The sequence below is a fragment of the Lemur catta genome, chromosome 5, assembly GCF_020740605.2.
Source record: "Lemur catta isolate mLemCat1 chromosome 5, mLemCat1.pri, whole genome shotgun sequence".
NCBI classification, from domain to species: Eukaryota; Metazoa; Chordata; class Mammalia; order Primates; family Lemuridae; genus Lemur; species Lemur catta.
In genome coordinates this window covers 64,926,727-64,949,811 of record NC_059132.1, presented here as the reverse complement: position 1 = coordinate 64,949,811, position 23,085 = coordinate 64,926,727, and the positions used below count along the sequence as shown (strand labels likewise).

At 41.5% G+C, this 23,085-nt stretch overlaps 4 non-coding genes and 1 pseudogene across 4 annotated transcripts; 3 read left to right on the top strand and 2 right to left on the bottom strand.

The window, feature by feature from the left end:
• The first annotated feature begins 2,262 nt into the window (after positions 1-2,262).
• LOC123638801 lies at positions 2,263-3,023 on the top strand (annotated as a pseudogene).
• Positions 3,024-6,241: 3,218 nt separating this feature from the next.
• TRNAM-CAU lies at positions 6,242-6,314 on the bottom strand. The gene has a single exon. It is a non-coding gene; the product is annotated as a tRNA-Met (tRNA).
• Positions 6,315-7,258: 944 nt separating this feature from the next.
• TRNAL-AAG lies at positions 7,259-7,340 on the top strand. Its single transcript has one exon. It is a non-coding gene; the product is annotated as a tRNA-Leu (tRNA).
• A 4,034-nt stretch (positions 7,341-11,374) lies between these two features.
• Positions 11,375-11,446, top strand: TRNAQ-CUG. Its single transcript has one exon. It is a non-coding gene; the product is annotated as a tRNA-Gln (tRNA).
• A 434-nt stretch (positions 11,447-11,880) lies between these two features.
• On the bottom strand, positions 11,881-11,986 carry TRNAL-CAA. The gene is made up of 2 exons: positions 11,949-11,986; positions 11,881-11,926 (listed from the first exon to the last, which is right to left on the bottom strand). It is a non-coding gene; the product is annotated as a tRNA-Leu (tRNA).
• Positions 11,987-23,085: the final 11,099 nt, after the last annotated feature.

Genomic DNA, 23,085 nt, shown 5'->3' with positions numbered 1-23,085 from the left:
AAACATTAACTTCTATCCTTGTGTAATGTAATCCAAACGACTACTTCTAAAAGTAGTATATACCTAATAGAGACCTAGTCACTTGTCTTTAGTCTGCAAAGCTTATGCCCTGTCTCCCTGGCGACCTTAAGAATGTGTGGCACAAAGCGCACAAAAATAGGTTTTGAGAACTTATTTTGAGCAAGGCGTTCTGCTTTGCCCAGGGTTTACAGCCGTGGAAAGGTATCACTTCTGTCCTTGGGGAGTTTACACTTTTAAAGGGAGAAGCAGCCATTAACCCACGAACTGCACCATAACTGCTTAAACAGCCTTTGTGATGAATGCTCTCGTGAAAAAGTTCAGGTTACAAGATGCTAAGAGAAATAAACAAGTATAATCTCATGATCTGAGTTTTTGAATTAAATGAGATAATGCAAGTAAACTCTTAAAATCATGTCTGGAACATGCTAACAGTTCAATGAAAATTAGGTGTTAACATTATTACTCCTATTATTGTAAAATAAAAGATCATTTAGAACATCATATTTAGTCGTTTTGATTGTGTCACTTTAGACAAGTTTTTAATCTCTCATCTGCTTTCCTTCCTTAAATCCTACAACAGAAATTTCTTCCTCAAAGGCTGGGTTTAACACAATGATTGTCACGTAGGTTTAAATCAGTATAAAGGGAACATAGAGGTAGAAAATTAAGATGAGACAAAATTATGCACACAGCAAATTACACGCCCCTCCCCCATCTCCATGAGAGTGGATTATAAAGGGAAATTACTTCTTCCAGGGGATTAGAGAAGGCTTCTCCCAGGAACTGATTTTTAAACTACAAACTGAAGGCTTAGCAGTAATTAATCGGACAAAAATGTGGCTCCAGTGTTCTAGGAAGATCAAAGAGCAGAGCACTTTCAGAGACCTGAAAGAAGGCCTAGGGAGCTTGAGTGCAGAGAGTTTGGGAGAATGCTGATGGAGGTGAGGGGTGAGGTGGGCAGGTGATTTTAAAAGATTATGCTGTTTTCATGGGAAGAATGAGTCAGAATGGGGCAAGAGATGATGCAAAAACATAAATTGGGCCAGTGTGCAGAGAAGGCTGTACAGACTCAACCTAGTGATGCGTGGCAGTGAGGAGAAATGGTGCAGAGAAACCAGGGAACATCTAGAAGGAAGAAGACTTGGGCCCACACCTCCCCTGGAAACCCAGAAGGCAGGAGGTATCAAGGTGATTCATTCCTCTCAGCAGCTCACTTCCCAAAAAACGCTCTTTATAGGGAAAGGCAGAAATAAAGCAGAATAGGAAAGGGCATTTTGGATTCTTTGAGAGTTCTCTGGGAAGCATAGAGCATTTGTTCTGCTCTTGATGAGCCTTGTGGAAACTTGAGGCAACTGCCGCTGGCTCTGACCAGTAAGTGATCCAGAGTGATCAAACAAAAACAATCTTGGGAGAAAGTGATCTCCCCAGTGACAGTAAATGTGGGATAAAGGGATATAGGTAAAGCATGTTCTAGACTAGGGCTTCCATTCAAATCTCATGGGGTTGTTCTTAAAAATCCAGATTCAATCTCAGACATATGGAATCAGAATATTTTAGCATGAGGCCAGGGCATTTTGTGTTTTTAATAAGACTCTCAGGTGACTACTGCACAGTTAAATCTAGAAATGCAAATTTATAATTTATCTATTGATGTGTAACAAATAACAACAAACTTCATGTTTTAAACCAACACACACTTATTATCTGGTCATTCCTAAGGCTAAGGGGTCCAGGCATGGCTGAGCTGGATGCTCTACATTAGGGTCTCTCACAAGGCATCCGCCAGCCAGGGCTGGGTTCTCATCTGAAGGTTCTACTGGAAAAGGATTCACGTTCAAGCTCATTTGCATTGTGGCAGAATGTAGTTTCTCAAGAGCTGAACTGGGGACCTGAGTTCCTAGCTAGATGTTGGCCAGAGGCTTCCCTAAGTTGTTTGCCACATCGGCTTCTACAACATGGCAGCTTGCTTCATCAAAGACTACAAGCTAAGAAGGCAACAGAAGTCACAGTCTATGAAACCTAATCACTGAAATGACATCCCTTCACTGTTGCCATATTCTATTGGTTAAAAATAAGTCACCATATGCAGCCTAACTTCAGAGAGAGGATTACACAAGAATGTGAATACCAGGAGGTAGGGATTATTGAAGGCCATCTCAAAGTCTGCCTGCCATACCAGGTTTCAAAAGTGTCAAAGAAGCTCTTTTTCATGGCACCTCAGAGGTGATCAGCTGCTTCAACATGAAGCTGACCATCTCCTTACCAGTCATGGGCTGCCAGAACTTATTGAAGCGAATGATGAACACAAATTTCGTACTTTTCATGAGAGGCTCATGGCCACAGAAATTGCTGCTGATGCTCTGGGTGAAGAATGGAAGGGTTATGGGTTCCAAATCAGTGGTGGGAATGACAAGTAAGGTTTTCCTGTGAAGCAGGATGGCTTAATCCATGGTGTGGTGTCTGCCTGCTACTGAGTATGGGGCATTCCTTCTGTAGACCAAGGAGAACTGGAAAAAGAAAGTGCAAGTCTTTTGGGGGTTGCATTATGAATGTCAATCTGAACATTCTCAACTTGGTTGTTGTGGGAAAAAAAAAAAAAAGGACAGAAGGATATTCCTGGACTGACTGATACTATGCTTCCCCAACACCTGGGGCCCAAAAGAGCTAGCAGATCCACAAACATTTCAATCTCTCTGAAAAAGATGATGTCCATCAATATGTTGTAAGAAAACCCTTTAAGGGAAACCTAGGACCAAAGGACCCAAGAATCAGCATCTTCTTGTTCCACATGTCCTGCAACACAAATGCCAGATGTTGCTCTGAGGAAATAGGGTTCCAATAATAATAATAATAATAATAATAATAATGAACAGGCCATAGAATATGCTAAATTTTTGGCCAAGAGAATGAAGGAGGCCAAAGAAAAATGCCAGGAATGGATTGCCAAGAGACACAGGCTATCCTCCCTGAGAGCTTCTACTTCTAAATCTGAGTACAGTTAAATATAAGAATTTTTTGGAGTAACTAATAAATAAAATCAGACCTCAAAAAATTAAAAAAATTTTTTTTCAAAAAAGAAGCAAGTACGGCCAGGCATGGTGGCTCACACCTGTAATCCTAGCACTCTGGGCGGCCGAGGCGGATGGATCGTTTGAGCTCAGGAGTTCGAGACCAGCCTGACCAAGAGCGAGACCCCCCATCTCTACTAAAAATAGAAAAGAAATTAGCTGGACAACTAAAACTATACAGAAAAAAATTAGCCTGGCATGGTGGTGAATGCCTGTAGTTCCAGCTACCGGAGGCTGAGGCAGGAGGATGGCTTGAGCTCAGGAGTTTGAGGTTACTGTGAGCTTAGGCAACAGAATAAGACTCTGCCTTAAAATTAAAAATTAATAAAAAGGAAATCATGTGCCTGGGGCCTCCCAGAAATTATGGAAGGAAGTTTTCCCTTCTTGGTTTTGTGTGTATGTGTGTGTGTAAATGTGGTTTTAAGTAGATTTGCTAGAAAGGGTTCAAGCAAAAAAATATTCCTGAGTTTTTACATGGTGATAACACCTTGTGCCTTTATATTTGTAAATAAGTTCATTGGATATGAAATGCTTGGCTCACAATTTTTTTTCTTCGAGTATCTTAAGTCTACTATGTCAATATCTACTGGCATAAAGGATTGCAATCAACAGTCTAATGATAATCTAATTTTGTTTCTCTTAAAGTCACATGTGCTCTTTGCCTAAATGTCCAAATGATTTTTTCCCTTTTTCTTTAGTAGTCCAGTAAAATTACTAGAATATGTATTAGATGTTTGTCTTTCAAGGTTGATATTCTCAGGCACATGATGTGACCTTTTAATATGTACTTTTGAAGTTTTTGATCTTTTTTTTTTTTTTTTTTTTGTGAGACAAGGTCTTGCTCTGTCTCCCTGGCTAAAGTGCAGTGCCATTATCATAGCTCACTGCAACTTCAGACTCCTGGGCTCCAGTGATCCTACTGCTTCAGCCTTCCAAGTAGCTGGAACTATAGGCTCATGCCATCAGTTTCAGCTAATTTTTCTATTTTTAGTAGAGACAGGGTCTCGATCTTGCTCAGGCTGGTCTCCAACTTCTGGCCTCAAGCGATCCTCTTGCCTTGGGCTCTCAAAGTGCTAGGATTACAGGTGTGAGCCACTGTACAGGGTGGAAGCTTTTGATTTTAATTAGGACATTTTTTTCTTGAATTATAGTTTTTATTAATAGTACTTGTTTTGTTCCCTTATTAAGAATCTCTTTTTCTGAAGGTCTGGCTGACCTCCACAATTTTTCCTGGATTTACTAACTTCACTCTTTGGTGTCTTTTTCCCCCCTATGCAATAAATTCCCTCTCTGATCATTATCATGACTTCTAAGACCCTATGTGATCTACATGCATACTCACGCCCTTATGCCCTATTAAGTTTTCCCTTGCTCACTGACCTTCAGCCACCCTAGTCTTCTTGTTGTTCCTTGAATATGCCAATCACACTCCTGCCAAGCCATTTGTACTTGCTCTTTCCTTGCCCTGGAATTCTATTCTCCCTGATAGCCTCACAGCTCACTCACTCATTTCCTTCAGGCCTCTGCTTAAATGCCTCCTTATCAGAAAGGCCTCCCTGGTTACCCTTTATTATATAGTAGCACCCTCCCCTTTATTATGTATTCTCTCGCTGCAATTTCTTTTTCTTCATGGTGTGTATAACTGCCTGACATTTTATATATTTGGTTAAGAGTTTATTTTCTGTCATTTCCCACTAAAATGTAAATGCCATGAGAGCAGGAGCTTTTTCTGTTGTGCACACTGCTGTACCGGCAACCCCTCTGTATCGGTCAGGGTCTACTTAAGAAATAAGACTAAGTATTGCAGCTGGGCACACCGTGGTAACCCAGAGATAATAACCACAGGAAGCAGCTACCTCCCTGCAGGGTTGGAGGAACAAAAGAGAAGAGGTTATAGGACCAATGAGAAAAGGCACCTGGGAGCTCGAAGCAGGAAGCACTGGCCTGCCACTGCTGCTACTGCCATACTTATGGAAGGGCACAGCGAGATGTTCTGGGAGTGCATAAAAGAGCACATATGTCTCCTCCACTCGCGGGCGTTGACCCATTCCTTCTCCGGAATGTGAAAAAATAAAAAATAAAAAGAACACGTAGATGTTGGACTCAACTGCCATTGTTGGAGTGACTTGACAGGAAGGGCAAAACTCAGAAAAGCAGTCCCTTCCTCTCTCCTCCTGCCTTCCACTCTCCCTCTGGTTCCTCTTATTGACAGAACCTAAGAGAAAGCCAGTGAGCAAAGGTATTTTGCAAATGTAATTTGCAGACACCCAGACCCAACATCAGGGAACAGAGTATAGGAGGGTGGATTTGAAGCGGAGAGAGAATAGATTAATAGAGTCACAGCTTTGAATAGTGTCTGGCACACAGTAGCTGCTCAAGAGCAGGATAATTTTAATAAATACCAGTCTTCTTCACTGTTATTTGATTCAGGGGCTCATCTTGACTTTAAATATCAGCCTGTCTTCTTTATTTCTTTTTTTTTCTCTTTTTATCTCTTCCCACTGTCTTGTAGTTTGGGTGACTTAGATTCGGTCAACAGCACTGGAAGCAGGAAAAAAGGTCCAATGTAATGAGACGGGGCTGGGGGGGGCGGGGGATTTTTGTTGTTGCTGCTTGTTTGTTTGTTTTTCGTATAGGATGTCATGGCGACTTGGGGTAAGCCATTCCAGAAGAATGGTAAAAGATAACGAGTTCAGTAATTAACAAAAATATATCGCACCATACTACATCTTCTCCACCCTCAGTACAAACCTTCATGCTCTCTCCTCTCTCAGCACCCTAGAACCGGCAGGTTTCTTGACCCTGGTGTTTTTATTAAAAAGACAACTGCCAAGCATATGTGAAAAACATTTGAAAAATCTTCCATCTCTATCTGCAATTGTTATGAGAAAAAAAAAAACAGAAGAATTTTGTGTATTTAACTCTTAGTGAAAATCACTATTTCATAAGTGAACATTACGTGGTTCTGTTAAACAGCCAATTACCCGTTCAGTCTCATCAAAGTAATTGTCTTGGATTTTTTTACAAGACAAATTGTGTACACGTTTCTAGAGAAAAAGTAGAGAGAAAACACAAAGATTTGTTAATCTCTTTCATTGTTTTGCTTCTTTTGAATTAGGACAAAGAAAAATGGAAAAAAAAAATGCACACGTTGCCCCCTCTGAGGTTCGAACTCAGGACCTTCAGATTATGAGACTGACGCGCTGCCTACTGCGCTAAGGAGGCAACTGGTAACCAGTGTTTCTCAGAACGTCTACCAACATCACTAAAAGAATCAGTTTTATTTATTTATTTATTCCTCTCCCCTTCTTCCAACCCTTTTCTTTTTTTCGTCTTTCCAATGAAGGAAAGGATCACTTTGAAATTCTCTGAATCATAGTGTTTCTAAATAAGGCGGAACTGTGATTTAATTCGCGTCTAAAATAATTTGGTTGACAAAGCCAAACACAAGGTAGGGGCCAACCCCGTTTGCCCTAAGGACTTTTCTGCGGAGATTTTAGGGGCTGTGAGGGCAACTGAGCCCGGAGTTTGCAAAAGTCTTGTACCTGGCCCGAGACTTCTTGTCTCACTCCTTGGCCAGAGGCAGCAGATTTTTCCCTCTATGATCAGGGCTTTCGTAGACGCGCCACTCTCCGAAAGGCAAAGAAAACTTAAATAATAAGGACTGCACTCTCCTGCCTCTCTCGTGAAGTTTTGTGGAGGTGCTGGGTCCCCCGAAATGGTGAGAAGAGGAGGTCTCAGGGTTCTTTCCTTGCTTCTCCTTATCAGCAACCGGCTCAAACCAAAAGCGGCACTTGCTCTCACTCCTTCATTCCGGGGACTTAATCCCTGGAGGACAGGCGGATGTGGAGCCCACACGCCTTCTGGAACTCTCCGTCTCCGCGACCCCCTTCCCTTGTGTTGGTGGCAAACGTGGCAGGAGCCTCCTCTCGCACCACCTGCGACGTCCCATTTAGGGACCACCTGGAAGATGTGAGGAAGCTAAGTGTTGAGGGTCGGGGGTTCTCGGGCTATGCTGGGGAGTGGGAGGAAACGCTGAGAAAAAGGGCCCGCAGGGACGGCGTGCAGGAAGGGACCGTAGCCTTTTGTGGGAAGAGGAGGATTGACAGGACTGAGAAGGGGCGATACTCACTACACGGGAAAGGCAGAAGAAGCGCGGACACGCGGGTGGTAGCGTGGCCGAGCGGTCTAAGGCGCTGGATTAAGGCTCCAGTCTCTTCGGGGGCGTGGGTTCGAATCCCACCGCTGCCAGAGTCTTCTTTTTTCCTCATCTCTCTAACCTGATATGCGTCCATTTTCAAGCCCAGTGTGGACAATTCTCACAGCCTCCCTAGTCAGGCAGGTTCCTCTCCTACTTTTGCTTTCCCAGGAACCAGAGATGACATTCATACGTACAATGTCTAACACATGATAGGCCTCCAGCTAATTATTTCAATTTATAAAGAATTAGTACCTACCGTGTGAAATTTACTTCTTTGACCACCATTGTCTTTTCACCACTCAGAGGCGTGCAACATATAACAGGCCTGTGTTTAATTCATTCGTTTATTTAAAATAAAATTATTCAGCGCCTACTATGTGCCAGGTACTTGCTTGGGCCCTGCAGATACAGCAGCATGTCGTTATTACATTATTCAGTAAATGATGGACAATGAATGGTTATTGGTCTTCCCGAATCCGCTGCAACTGGTGACAGGTACTGCCTACGCCACTGAGGAAACGAATTCTTTCTGAACCTGTCACTGTTCTCAGCATCGCAGCAGCCTTCTCGTGTCACATTTGGAACCCTAATTGTGCTGATCTGAGCTGTGGTGCCTGTACGAAAGGCGTCGCGCGTTGCCACGCAACTGCCCTTGCATTCCACCAACTCCGGGCGCTCCGTCTCTTTATGCGTGTCTCTTTGTCTTTCTGGGGGCGCCCTCTTTTTGTTCCAAGCAATTCATTTCGGTCGCATCGGTTTTTTCATCCTCTGGGCCTCAGCTTAGCAGTTGCTTTCTCCTGGAAATTTCCCTTGAACTCTCCCTCCTACCCGCTCCAGAATTACAATGAGGTACTGAGGATATGCAGGGGAATAGGAGAGAGGGTTCCTGCCTTGATGCCTACTGGGGAACACAAGCCTTAGACATATTGCCCCAATATGGCACAACTTTTACTGTAAAGAATGAGATTGAATTATGAATGATGTCTGAGATATTTTGTTACCAGAATAAAGAATGTTACCAAATACTAAAACAGTACAATATATAGAAGAGCACACTTCATTGTTCTCAGTGACAGTGACCAGGGAAAGGGGGAGATTACAAATTTTACTTTAAACACTTCGCTTGAATTGTTAGAATGAGTAGCAATTCATCAGAAATTGAATAAGTGAATTTACAGGTTCTAACTGAATTTTTTAAAAATCTCATTCTGACACAGACAGCAAGGAAATGCCGTGTGCTGGAGAGCATACAGCAGGCCTCAGCTCAGCCCTTCCTTCCTCTGGCAGACTTTGCTCATGCTACCTGCCCTGAATCCGATATTCCTCTTGGTAGACATTGGGTGTGTTCTGCTATCGCTCAATCCCTCACTTATTTTAGTATTTACCATAGCTTTAGGAAAGTTTTGTGAAATTCTCTGCTTTTCTCCGTATACCATGAGTTTTGTCAGATATGGAACCATTTTTCTTTTGCTTTCCCACATCAGGAAAACTAAATAAATATGTTGGTAAGTTTCAGAGAATAAATACATGAAAGAATGTCTTTCTAACTGGCAAATGAACAAGATACACAGAGATGAGGAGCCAGGAAGACCCTGTGATCTTCAGTTTTAGGTAAAGCCATGTGTTTGGAAGTCTCATTTGCACAGGACACTCCAGCTAACTTGGGTTATTTACTGGTGATTATGCCACACTAACTTGCTCTTTCTGGATTCAACTCTGCTACCAGGGGATCTAAAATTATTCTTGCTCAGATTACCAGGAAACAAATTGTTTCTGGATTTTGGGGCTCAGTCATCTCTTCCCTCAGTCATTTCCTTCAGTGTCCTTCATGTATTTTCATTCACCTTGCAATATTTGTGAACCATCATGGGCAATTCTAAGGAAAACATTCAGGCTTCTTAACATCAGACTCAAGAATAAATAAACAAACCCATGGCCATCTGCCCTATTTCTCAGGTCTTTATTCACTGTTCTTTCCAGGGGATAAATGTGCTAAGGCTGAAATAAACAGACAATAGTCACATAGACCCTTTTCCCCTTTGCCTGTTCTCAGAGGACAGTTTAAGGCCTTTAGTTGAACAGTAGGCTTTTGAAGCCCTGATATCATTTTAAAACCAGTGAACATTTTTCTTTTCTTTTCTTTCTCTATTTTTCTTTCTTCTTCCTTCTTCTCTTCTTCTTTTTGTTCTCCCTGTCTTTTTTTTTTTTTTTTACACATAAGGCCCAGGCTCATAGAATAATAATAATAATAAAAGATACCTATGCTAGCTAAAGAAGAAAGACCCAGTCCATTATTTAGCTGAGTCTGAGATAGTTTAGAACATTTTTTAAGGCTAGGGGACTCAAGGAAACAGAATGGAAAGTTTATGTGTTTGGAGGAATGGGGTAAATATTAAAGAACACTTTATAGTCATTTAGCCAGAAGTCCTCAAATTTAACTATTTTCTTCCTCACCTTCCAAAAGATGTATTCAATTCAATCTATATTTATTGAGCAGGCAACTTTCATGGTTTGAGATCCAGAAAAATATGAATGCCAGAAAGTGATTCAAGGGTTCCTTAGCAATGCAGCCTTGAGAGACTACCAGAGACACATTAAGCATAGATGGCTGATAATTAATATTTATTAATATATTGACTAAAGTAGTAATTTATGCCTGAGTATTTCTTTTATTTTATTTCAGCATATTATGAGGGTACAAAAGTTTGGGTTACATATATTGCCCTTGCCCCCACCCCCAGTCAGAGCTTCAAGCATGTCCATCCCCCAGACGGTGCACATCGCACTCATTATGTATGTATACAACCATCCCCTCCCCCCTCCCATCTGCCCAACACCCAATTAATGTTATTCCTATATGTGCTCTTAGGTGTTGATCAGTGAAACCAATTTGATGGTGAGTACATGTGGGTGGTGCTTATTTTTCCAACCTTGGGATACTTCACTTAGTATATGCCTGAGTATTTCTTCAAGTCATGCTACATATATGGTCTCTTTGTTACATGTTTTTACAGTTACTAGATAAATAATCATGTTATCTTAAGATCTGAAAAAACAAATGACTATGTTCAGCACTATAATATCCTCAATTGGTAATTCACACTCTAGGACACCTATTTGTGGGGCCATCTGAACACTGAAATAGCCACCTGGGAGCTGGGACTCAGAGAGGCAAAAGATGAGGAAGGAAGAAGAGGAGGGGAAGGCCGAGGGGAAGGAGAAGAGGAAGAAATTAGCACCTTTTAGCCCTGTCAAATTTAGCCTATTGAGTGAAGGCAAAAAGAAGTCTAAAGTCTGCAAAAAGTCTAAAGCTGGGCTATCCTACTGAGTATTCATTCGTTCATTCATTCACTCATCCTTTCATTCATGCGTTCATACAGCAAATGTTGATAAACTAAGTACCAGACCTCGGGTTATCAAAAAAGAGTGAGACCCATTCCTGCGCTTAAGGCATTTTGGAGCTGGAGGACAGATTTTCAAAGTTCAAGCCTATGATTACAGGTGAGTGGGAAGTACCAAGATACTGGGAGAAACCAGGAGAGTTAGTGCAGACCAGAGGGGGACAGAGTGAGTGGAATTCAAGGGAAGGGAAGTACCAAGATACTCTGAGTTTGCTCTGGAGGTGTCTACCGATATCGTAGAAAGAAGACGTGAAACGGTACAGAGGAGATACTATATTTTACTTTTCTCCCTTTTAAATGGTGAGACAAATCCAAATTGCCCTTTCGTGGGTTGGACATGACAGCAAATCAAACTCTCCGGGAGTAACCATATTCCTGGATCAGGATCCTGCTCTGCCCCTGAGACAGCGGGTAAGAAACCTGGGAAGAAGACACAGTGGATACAGTGTACGGATCACTCCCACTTCCCCTCCCACCCGTGTTTGACATTTCTATTGCCTCTCCGCGGAGAAGCGCAGAGATTTTCATTAAAAAAAAAATCGTCCCGGCAAAAATTACTTTAAATAAATTAGGAAGAAACGTAGAGCTTTCATTTAAAGTAGCATTTTATTTTTAATTCTAGTCTATGAGAAAATGAGGAAAGAGACCCCAGATGGATGGGTTGTGCGACCGTTGCCAAGAAGGGTTCCATGGTGTAATGGTTAGCACTCTGGACTCTGAATCCAGCGATCCGAGTTCAAATCTCGGTGGAACCTTTCAGGTTTCCGCTTTTGCCTTGCTTACGTTGATTTAGCGCAGTGAACCGTGTTGCTTTCAATTTCAACATTTTGATTTTTGATCGGTTCTGACAGCCAATAATGACATGTAGCATGCGATCCTAATCCGTGAACTCAGGATCAGGCTATAATCACGGAGGCCGTATATATGTCTTTTCTGTTCCCATCACCTTAATTTTCCCCCGAGGCTGCCCCTAGGTTAGTGTGCATTTAGTAAATGTGCCTTTAATGAACTAACCAGAGCAAAGAGCACGTGATTCGTGATTAGTGAGCAAGATGGAAAAGGAAGGGGAGAGATCTCATTGAGGGTCCATCATTTTTGTTAGGATCGAAAAGGTCGAACGAAGAATGAAAACAAAGAAAAGGCTGAGAAAGGAACAGATTAAGGGGTGTGGAGGCGCAAAACATATTTGTGTCAGAAGTGGGATTCGAACCCACGCCTCCATTCGGAGACCAGAATCCTCAACTTGAGGAAGTAGAGCTTGAGTCTGGCGCCTTAGACCACTCGGCCATCCTGACATCTGAGGCAAATGTTCCCAAATGAATATAATCTTCAATTATTACGATGACCGTGTGCTAGTATGCTTCACTATTATTTTTAGAGTTTATGGTTTAATCTGAGAAATGGAAAAGTAAATCCCTATAAATTAATAGAAAGTTCTTTTTTTTTTTCTCGATAGAGTTAGGAAGTTTGATTCAACTTTCCAGGCTTTCCTCCCAATCTGAACTAGAATTTCTCGCCCTTTTCCTCTCTTCCGTCTACTCTTCCCTGCCCGCTCCCGGGTACAGGAGCGCGAGGATCCTAACAACCCAGTCCGGGACTGGACGAGAGAGAGAAAGAGAGAGAGAGAGAGAGAGAGAGACCCTTTTATCCGTGACAAGAAAGAACACAGCACGGGCTCTGTTGCCGAGATGCTGCTTGGCAAACTAACCGAATCGGCATGAGCGCAGCAGGGAAGAAGTGAGCGAGCCAATGCAGACCAGGCAAGACGGCAGGAGAGTCAGGGTAGACCAGAGGGGCGAGTGGGGTTCAAGGGCCTCGAGCACGAAGACTGGCTGTGGATGCGTGACGCGGGAGTTGACGTGTCAGGAGGCGAAAGAGGGAGAAGCGCGTGAGTAGCGAACCAGAGTGGCATGAAGGAAATGTCAGTACCGGAGCCCAGATCCCATCTCTTTCCTTACTAGACTCCCGGAACTAGGCGAACCGGCTGATCCCCCTACTGCTGTCATGAGGTTGAACGGGCATTTCAGTGGAAACCAGGATAAAGTTTCCTGGAGATAAAGAACGACAGACATTAACATTTGAAGGTCCCCCCAAGAAACAGCCAGGCCTCCATCTGATGCCCCAAAACTCTTCAGTTCCCAGCGTGGCCCAGGTCCACAGACCTTCCAGAATCAGTTCTTTATTTCCAATATGAACGACAACCAACGATAGCCAGATGTCTGTGAAATAATTTCTACAATAAGACAAGGACAAGGCCGGGCGCGGTGGCTCACGCTTGTAATTCCAGCACTCTGGGAGGGTGAGGCGGGCGGATCGTTTGTGCTCATGAGTTCGAGACCAGCCTGAGCAAGAGCAAGACCCCCGTCTCTACTAAAAATAGAAAGAAAGCCGGGCGCGGTGGCTCATGCCTGTGATCCTAGCCCTGTGATCCTAGCCCTCTGGGAGGGCGAGGCGGGTGGATCGCTTGAGGTTAGGAGTTCGAGACCAGCCTGAGCAAGAGCGAGACCCCCCCCCCCCCCCCCCGCGTCTCTACTAAAAATAGAAATAAATTATCTGGACAACTAAAATATATATAGAAAAAATTAGCCGGGCATGGTGGCGCATGCCTGTAGTCCCAGCTACTCGGGAGGCTGAGGCAGAAGGATTGCTTGAGCCCAGGAGTTTGAGCTTGCTGTGAGCTAGGCTGACTCCAAGGCACTCTAGCCTGGGCAACAGAGTGAGACCCTGTCTCAAAAAACAAACAAACAAAAAAGACAGAGACGAATACAAACAGGAGGGCAAGGGGAGGAACTAAGGGGAAGTAAATAGGTTATTAAGTATGAAATGTCTGATTTCCTTAAGTACTAAGTTTGACAGTTGATATCTCTGACATTTCACTTTGGCACTTGTTATTTTTATTGTGAAGGTACATCCTCAGTCTTTCAAATGCACATTTTGGCTTGTGATTATCTTTCACATTTTTTACAGCAATTTTTGTGAAACCATGGATACGTCAAAACTTTGTGTTATTTCGGAGTATGAGTTCTGTCATGGAACCAATGCAGCACAGAAAGCTTGAAATATCAACGAAGTGTTTGGGAAGGATGTGGCTAATGAACGAACAGTACACTGATGGTTTAACAAGTTCCCTTCTGGAGATTTTAATCTTGAAAATGAGCCACGTGGGCGACCTGAGACCAAGGTGGATAATGATGAGCTGGAAGCTGTAGTGGAAGCGAATCCATCTCAACCTACACATGAATTAACAGCAAGGTTTGATGTTACTGTTAATATTCCAACAACATTGGACCATTTGAAACAAATTGGCAAGGTAAAGAAGCTGGATAGACGGGTTCCCCGTGAATCAAAGGAGCGTCAGAAGAGAAATTGTCTCAAAGCTTGCCTTTCCTTGCTGTCAGGGCACAAAGGCGAACCATTTGTACACTGTATTTTTACGTACGATGAAAAATGCATTCTTTTTGACAATCAGAAGTGTTCAGCACAATGGTTCGATAAAGATGAAGTGCCAAAACACAGTCCAAAACTGAATATTCATCAAAAAAAAGCGCTAATGGTGTCTGTTTGGTGGTCCAGGGCTGTTATTATCCACTACAGACAGCTTTATGAAACCCGGTCAATGGACTACAGCAGATGTCTACTGCAACCAATTGGACAAAATGATGAGGACACTTGTGAGTAAGCAGCCAAAATTGGTCCATAGAGACAGGCCAATCCTCTTGCTCAACCACATGTTGCACAAAAGTTGCTACTCAAACTACAGAGTCTGGACTTGGAAACTCTCTGTCATCCAGTGTATTCACCAAATTTTGCACCAACTGACTACCACTTCTTCCAGGCTTTGGACCACTTCTTGCAAGGAAAAATATTCAATTCTCAACAAGCTGTGGAAAACACCTTTTTTGATTTCATCACAACTCTCTCCAGGCTGCATCGCTGCTGGCATAAGCAAGCTATCGTTAAGATGACAAAACTGTGTTGATAGTTTAGGTGCATACTTTGATTAATTGTACTGCTTCTTGTTTGAGACATAATGAACTACACTTTTGATTCGAAATCGGACACTTCATATTTAATGAACTAATACAATGCAGGAACCCGGATTTTTAAAAAAATTATAATTAAATCCTCAGGGAGGTAAGAGAAGATACTGCACTCATGAAACAAGAGAAGGGGAGCTGTTAAAATTAATATTATGATAGCAGAATTTTTTTTTTTCATTTCAAAATAATGTTGTAAGACTCTCCTAGAAAGTATGTGATGGGGGTGGAAAATAGAGAGTGGGTAGAAGATAAAAGGGTGAGGCTGGGCATGGTGGCTCATGTCTGTAATCCTAGCATTCTGGGAGGCCAAGGTGGGAGGAATGCTTGAGCTCAGGAGTTTGAGGTTGCAGTGAGCTACAGTGATGCCACTGATGATGCCACTGCACTCCAGCCAGGGCGACAGATCAACACTCTGTCTCAAAAAAAAAAAAGTGTATAGTAGAAGATATGCCATTAAATGACCAGGGCTTCTAGGAAAAGAGAAGGAGAAAATGAAGAAAAGGAAATAAAGACATAATACAAACTTATTATTCAGAACTAAACACCTTAACTTTCTAGATTAGAAAGGCCCACAAAATGCCCAGCATAATATATGGCAAAAGTCCCACATCAAAGCACATTACTATGAAATATCAGAACACTAGGAATGAAGTAAAAATCCTAAAAATTTCCAGAAAGAAAACACAATAAATAGGCTGCATAGAAAGGATTGGGGAACAGAATGGCATCTTTTTTCTCCACAGCAACACTGAAAGCTGGAAGGCAATGCCTTCTAAATTATTTCCATAAAGGAAAATAATTTCCGCAGCTAGATTTCTGAACCTGGCCAAACTATCAATCAAATGTAAATGGACATTTTCAGGTCTCAGAAAAAATTTACCTCCCGTACATCTTTTCTCAGGAAGCTTCTGGAGAATTGTTTTACCAAACAGGGAATTAAACTAAGAAAAAGGATACAAAACCTAGTAATTTAGGACCTAACACAGAAAAGAGGTAAAGAAAAGTTTCAGGGCACCTGCTGAGCGGCCAGCTAGAGAGCAATCAGACTGTGGTAGAATAGAAGAAAGGATGGCTGAACAGAGACGTTTCCAAGGTGGGAGAATCAAACAAACTGAAACTGAAAATATTGCTTCATGGGTTTGACCACAAAATAGTGTCAGAAAACTGGTCTTGAATTAGAAATAAATATTTAGAAAAGTAAGCAAAGATGCAAGAGACAATTATTAATTTTAGGAAGAACAAAAGATTATTAAAGAAAGGAAAAGTAATTATAGTATACTATTAGCTCAGCTGTGAAAAATATTACAAAGTCATAATGATGAAAGCTGTGAATATTGATTTAACTCAAAATATATATGAATGTTATTATATTCGAGAATTTACTCAATAAGTATTTGCTGAATTAATGGATATATGAGTAAATAAATTTATAAGGAGATTCATGAAGAATATATGTTCAAGCACAAAAATTCTTATGGATATAATCTTATAATAAAATACATTATTAATTAATATATTTTTATGAATATATTCTTTTTATGTCCCTCAGTCTCACATCTCTCTGCTGGACTAAGGAAAAATTAAATCTTCTCCAAAAAGCCATTATTAAGATAAAGTGAAAACAGTTCAATTGTAACTCCACAGACATCTTTAAAAGCTGCTGAAACCACTCCAACATATATGAATTGATGTAAATTTTATAATTAGTTAAAAGAAACAAGTAAACTTGGTGAATTAGTTTTCTATAAGTGCATCTATTTTCTGCTTTTAGGACACCATGTTAAGGTGAGATGAATAGACATAAATGCATTTACAAATTTATGATAAAACTTTTCAATAAAGGGTGCTGGACCGATTGGGAAATAACTAGATCTAGACCCCTACCTCACATCAAACACAAAAATGAATTCAAAATAGATCATGCACCTAAATATGAAAGGGAAAGTAAAACTTCTAGAAGAAAGAGATTAGCTTAATGAACTTAAGGTAGGCAAAGATTTAAAAAATAAAAAGGAGTAACAGCAACAACAACAAAAAATTAGCCAAGTGCACGCTTGTACATCCAGCTACTCCAATGGCTAAGGCAGGAGGATCCCTTGAGCCCAGGAGTTGGAGGTTGCAGTGAGCTATGGCAATGCCACTGCACTGTACCCAGGCTGACAGAGTGAGACTGTCAGGAAAAAAAAAAAAAAAAAGGCCTTTGGCTCACACCTGTAATCCTAGCACTCTGGAGTGGGAGGATTGCTTGAACTCAGGAGTTCAAGACCAGCCTGAGCAAGAGCGAGGACCCCTTCCCCACTTTCTCTACTAAAAATAGAAAAAATTAGCTGGTTGTGTGGTGGCACAGGCCTGTAGTCCCAGCTACTAGGGAGGCTCAGGCAGGAGGATTAGCTGAGCCCAGAAGTTTGAGGTTACAGTGAGCTGTGATGATGCCACTGCACACTGGCTGGGGGACAAAGGAGACTGTGTGGAAAAAAAACAAAAACAAAAACAAAAAGACACCAGAGGTGCATGTGTGCAGAGAGAAGTTCACGTGAGGACAGTCAGAAGGCAACTGCCTGTAAGCCAAGGAGAGAGGCCTCAGGAGAAACCAACTCTACAGATACTTTGATCTTGGTTTTTCAGTCTCCAGAAAATAAACTATGAGAAAATAAATTTCTGTTAAGCAACCTGGTCCGTAATATTTTGCATGGCAGCCCAAGCAGACTAATACAGCCATCTTCCATAGTGTCTCAGGACTCTAAGAGACCAAGGCAGAGGCTGTCAAGTCCTCTCACAGGCCAGGCCTGGCACTAGTGTAGAATCACTTCTGCCATTCTCTGTTGGTCAGAGCATTCACAGGTCAGCCCAGGTTCAAGGGAGTGGAAAAACAGACTGTACCTCATGATGATGCAATGTCATGTGCATACGGGGAGGGAAGAAACTGATGCTGGCCATCTTGGAGACAGGTCCCACCATTGCCTCCACCCAGCCCCACAGTGGTCTGTGAGTCTTGTCTAAGGTGTTTACCAGGCATACTCTGCTCGTATCAAAGTGCCTATATTAAGGGAAATCCCCAAACCCTTGCTATTTGAAAGAATGTGCCAGATTAGCTTTTTCCTCACTGTCTTCAATTATTTGATCTCCAGGAAATAGAATACAGTTAAATGTTGGGAAGCAAATTACCAAAAATTACCAAATTACCAAATTTCAAAAAGAGGTGATATTTAAATGACTAATGACAATCACATTTTTAAATGACAGTACTACCTGAGTATGACTTGAGTTCTTGTATCCTGTCTCTTGTCCTAAATTGCTTGTATAATCCAACTCTTCACAATGGTTCCTAAAAGAAATAACCTATACCAGGGAATGTTGTCATGAGAACTAACTAAACCCAGCAATACAAGTATCTGATTTTTTACTGTAAAAAGGGCCTGGCATAGGCCTGGCTCACGTTAACCGAGGCTGTTTAGGGTAGATGTTGAGAGCCCAGGTTCTGGAGCCAACCTACCTGGACACCAGTCCTAGCTCCATCCTTGGACAATTTACTTACCAGTTAAGTTTCCTGATTTTTTTCTTCCTACTTATTCTCAGGCCTCCTCTCAATCCACATAGTCCATCCTGAGAGTTTGCCTTTTGGGTTCTGTCTGGATAGGGTTTCTGTGAGATGGTCAGAAAACTACAAAGCCACATCTGTTCGAAAGGAGAACTCATTTTTCTTCCGAGAGTGCAAGCAAATCCCTCTCTCTTTATCAGATGTCTTGCTCTCCCTCTCTTCTGCCCCTAGCTCACTTCATTACTGTGCTCCTCTTTGTCTATTTTAAGACATTTATCTCCTCCTTGACCATTCAGCTTCATTATCCTTAGAAGTAGCTGAGGAGGATGGCACGGAGTGTCCTGATTCTTATCTACCTCTCTACCCATTCCTCTGTTTCTATTAACTCCCTCTAATGTCCTTTGTAGCACTATTGCAATAGGGCCCAAATTGGTCCTCCTAATTGGTATTGCCTCGTCAAGAGGTCCCTGCTGTGTTCACAAAGCTTCAGTGGTCCTCCCTGGTTAGGGTTCAGGACTCAGGGTCTAAGTCCTCCACAGCTAATTTTATAACCATTGCTTTTTTTTCGTGAATCCGTATCTAGCCAAATTTGTCAGTACTGCCTCTAAATTTTCTTCCACATATTCAAACCCGGATATATTGCAAGTTAGAATCTCTTAGAGATTGCCAATATCCTTCCAAGAATTTACTTATTATTGCTCTTAGAAGCAGCCACAAAGGATTTGAGGTGGTTGAAAAGAGTACTAACCATATTACAAATCAAAAGAATTTTAATTTGAAAAAAAAAAAATGGCTAAGGAGGGAGTTTGCTTTGAGTTCTTGGCTTTACCCCTTTGCAGTCTCTTGTCTAACTCTCTAGCTCTTCTTTTCCTTAACTTTTAAATTATCTTTACTATATTTTCTGCTTACATAATAGCATATGCTTGTAGTGAAAATAAAACATATATTTCAGAAATATATAACCTAGAAAATAAAAGTCACTTCTATTCCACCCTCCCTTCCCAATGCTTTCTACACATCAACCCCTTCCTTATTAATTTGGTTTATATTCCTTCAGATATTTTTCAGTATATACATTAGCACATCATTATTTTACAAAATGTTAATTCATTTTATATAATGTATGGCAACTTATTTTTAATTTAACAGTATAAGTTACATATGTATAAGTTCCATATCAGTACACATATTCTTTTAATGACATAATGACATAACATTGTAGCATATACCATAATTTTTTAATTAATGTATTTTATTTTTTTCCTTTGCTGTTTTCTTTTTAACTACTTAGGTTCTCACTCTCTGTTTTTCTCACATAGCCCCAACCAGATAAAACATTTGATTTGATTTGTATTAGATTTTAGTAGTAAACAAATCTGAAAATAGCAGATGGTTTTATAATGGAACTTTTCAGTATCTCAAAATAAAATATCTCATGCTATTTCTACTGTTAGAAGAAATTTCAGGGCTTGTAAATCGATCAATATTTCTCAAAAGCAAATGGCAAATTTCTGAGACAAAAGTTATTTTTTTAACTTAAACAATACCACTTTAAATTTTGAAATTTAAAATAGAGTATCTACTCCCCTGCACAGAAAGGAGTACTTTAAATACTGGAGAACTCATTTGTTTCCTTATTCTTTTAATTTTTTTTTTTTTTGGATAGCTAAGACATGCACACAGAACCACCTGTAAGGATCCATTGAGACTAGGAGTTCAAGGTTGCAGTGAGTGATGATCACACCACTGGACTCTAGCCTGGGTGACAGAGCAAGACCCTTTGTCTCAAACATATACACACACACACACACACACACACACACACACACATATATAAAGTCCACCAACTTTTCACCCCAGAAATACCTTCAGATTATAGGGTCTCAGTCTGTTCTGTTCTGTTCTCGGTTCTTGGTGTGCTTTTGGCTGAAGAATGACCGGTCATACCAAAAGCAAGGCAAGCATAAAAGAAGTTTATTGAGGAAGGGTGCAAAAGATTTACAGAGCAAGAGCAAGATTATGTTTGCCACAGACAATGAACAGACCCCTCCGTTGTAACAAAAGGGCCCTGATTGTGGTCTGGGGTCCTGTTTTATAGTGTCTGGATTAGGCTCTCCTTGTGGTTCAGATGTCACTGCTAAACAACTTTGATGGACAGTTAATGACAGGACAATTAGCCTTAGGTTACTTTAGGTCACTTTCCAAATCCTATTGTGCCTGGGCTGCCTGGCCTATGGGCTGGGGGATTCCCTACATTCTTTTGCAGATTAGCAGGGGTTCGTCCTTCTCCCAGGTGTGGCAGTTGCTCAGGCCAGGCTTACAGTGGGGCAGGACTAAGATGGGATGCCTACCCTTGTCCTTCCTCCCAGGTGAGGCAATTGTTCCAGGCAGCACCAAGGCAAAGCACCCATTTTTGTCCCTAGGAGAGTCTCTGAGGTCCCTTGCTATCTACCTAACGAGATTACTATTATAAGAATCATTTGATCACACCTCTCCAAGGTTATTTATTTATTTAGTTTTTGAGACAGGGTCTTGCCATGTTGCCCAGGCTGCTCAGTTCTTGAACTCCTGATAACTCTTTTATTTTTTGTAGAGGCAAGGTTTCACTATGTTGCCCAGGCTGGTCTCAAACTCCTGGCCTCAAGCAATCCTCCCTCTTAGGCCTCCCAAAGTGCTGGGATTACAGGCACGAGCCGTGGCCAGCCACCTCCAGGGTCATTTCAACATGGATTTAGCAATCCCTCCAACCTTCCTTTCTGCAGCTCCTCCCCTGTTGCCAGTCTCTATATCGATGCCAGAGCAAAGACAAGAAGCAGCCGAACAGGGCATGTAGTGCTCTCTGCTTTGTTTCCTTCTACAAGCTATTCTGAAATTCTCTTCCAAGTTGGGGTAAGATGGATGACGGAAGAACTGGCTTTTTGCTTATACTAAGTTTGACACATTTCTAATATGTTTATGAAAGTTTTCTCATCTTGTGTTCATGGTTTTTGTGTAGTAAGGAATTTGGCCTCACCCAAAGAGAGGTCTGGCCTTTGTTTTCTGCCAGGGGGTAACCTCTAAACACTTAGAATTTCCCCTGTGAGAGGAGTGTTTGCTGTTCCTAGTGGGTTCCTCAGAGCACACCTAACAGTTTATGCGGATGAGATTGACTGTGTGGGGTATGCACACACACGCCTCAGGTCTATTTCATGAAGCCTTTTGACTTTTGGCTAAGGGAAGATGTTGGAAAATGAGGAAGAGAGGGAAGAGATGAGGACCAAGAAGGGTTTGGGCATAGCCACATTTCACATCCTATTTTGAGTGCCTTTGGAGAGAAGGGTGAAGGTTGACTCAAAGGAATTGTTTCAACAGAAACTGAAATTCAGGTTACAGATAGTGCTAATTCAGGGTCTGTGAAAGAAACTGCTAATTGCCTACCCATACCCATTCTCACTTTCTTCCTTCCTTCTTTACAGAACCCAGATTTTTATCCTGGATAGCAATGTGCTCAGCTGAAAGACTGTATCTTCCAACCTCCTTTTGCAGTAACTGATGACTCTTAAGTGGAAGTTGTTTTTGTGGAGTAGAAGAGACTTCTGAGAAAGATCTTCAAAGATAGGGTGATAATTTGTCCCAGTTTATCTGGGATACTTTCTGTTTCCACCTCTTGCCCTAGTATGGTTATTCAAAGCACCACTTTCTCTCTCAAAGGTGTTTAAGTTTATGCAATGAATAAAATGGTTACCTTTTTTATGGCCACTTTTTGTTTTTTAAAGGGGGTTTACTCACTCAGGACAAATGATGTTTGCTCTTTTTCTTTCCTATCTTTCCTATCCAGCAGTCATCTAGACTATGAGATAACATTGAAGGTAGATGCCACACCTAAAAATGCAGAGCAGAAAAATAGAAAGAGACTGAGAAACTCAGGATAGTGAAACTGCCATACTAGTCCTCAACTGCCTTCTCCTGGTCTTTTTACATGAGACATATAAATACTCTGTTATGGCGAAGGCCCTTAGTTGGGTTTAGCCAGGAGAACATAATTGTAATGGATATAAGGCCCAGTTGACTAAAGAGGGTGAGGGTAGGGAAGAGGATATAGCCGACCTTATAGATGTTTCACCAGCATCCAGTCCACTCCAGTCCATAGTACCCATGAGGTTTCAGAGTTTTGACTTGAAGGATAAGCTTTAACTGGTACAGACCTAAGAGCATTATCTCAGCCCACCTGCCACAGTAATTGGTTCAGGGATAGCAAAACCAAATCTAAGCCAATTGGCACAGGACATTTCTCTGTCCACAGTGATTAGTCCAATAAGAGCAAAACACTGAGCTTTGTTGGCTGGGAGAAGACCAGATATGGATGCTGTGATATGCAGAAAGTTTAAAAAATTTTTATTTTGTGATAATTGTAAATTCACATGCAGTTGCAGTAAATAATAGAGATCCAAGATACTCTTTACCCAGTTTCTCCCTATAGTAAGTAACTTGCATAAAGTATAGTACAATATTACAACCAGGAAAGTAACATTCATATAATCTGCCAATCTTATTCAGATTTCACCATTTCACATGCACTCAAGTCTTTGTGTTAGTTCTATACAATTTTATCATGGGTATATATCACATGTGACCAACACCGCAGTCAAAATACAGAACTGTTCCATCAGAAGGATCCCTTATGCTGCCCTTTTACAGCCACAGATATGGCCTTCCCTCCCCTCTTCCTAATCCCTGGCAACTACTAGTTTGTTCTCTATCTCTAGAATGTTGCCATTTCAAGAATGCTGTGAAGTGAATCATACACATTGTAACCTTTGGAGATTGACTTCTTTTT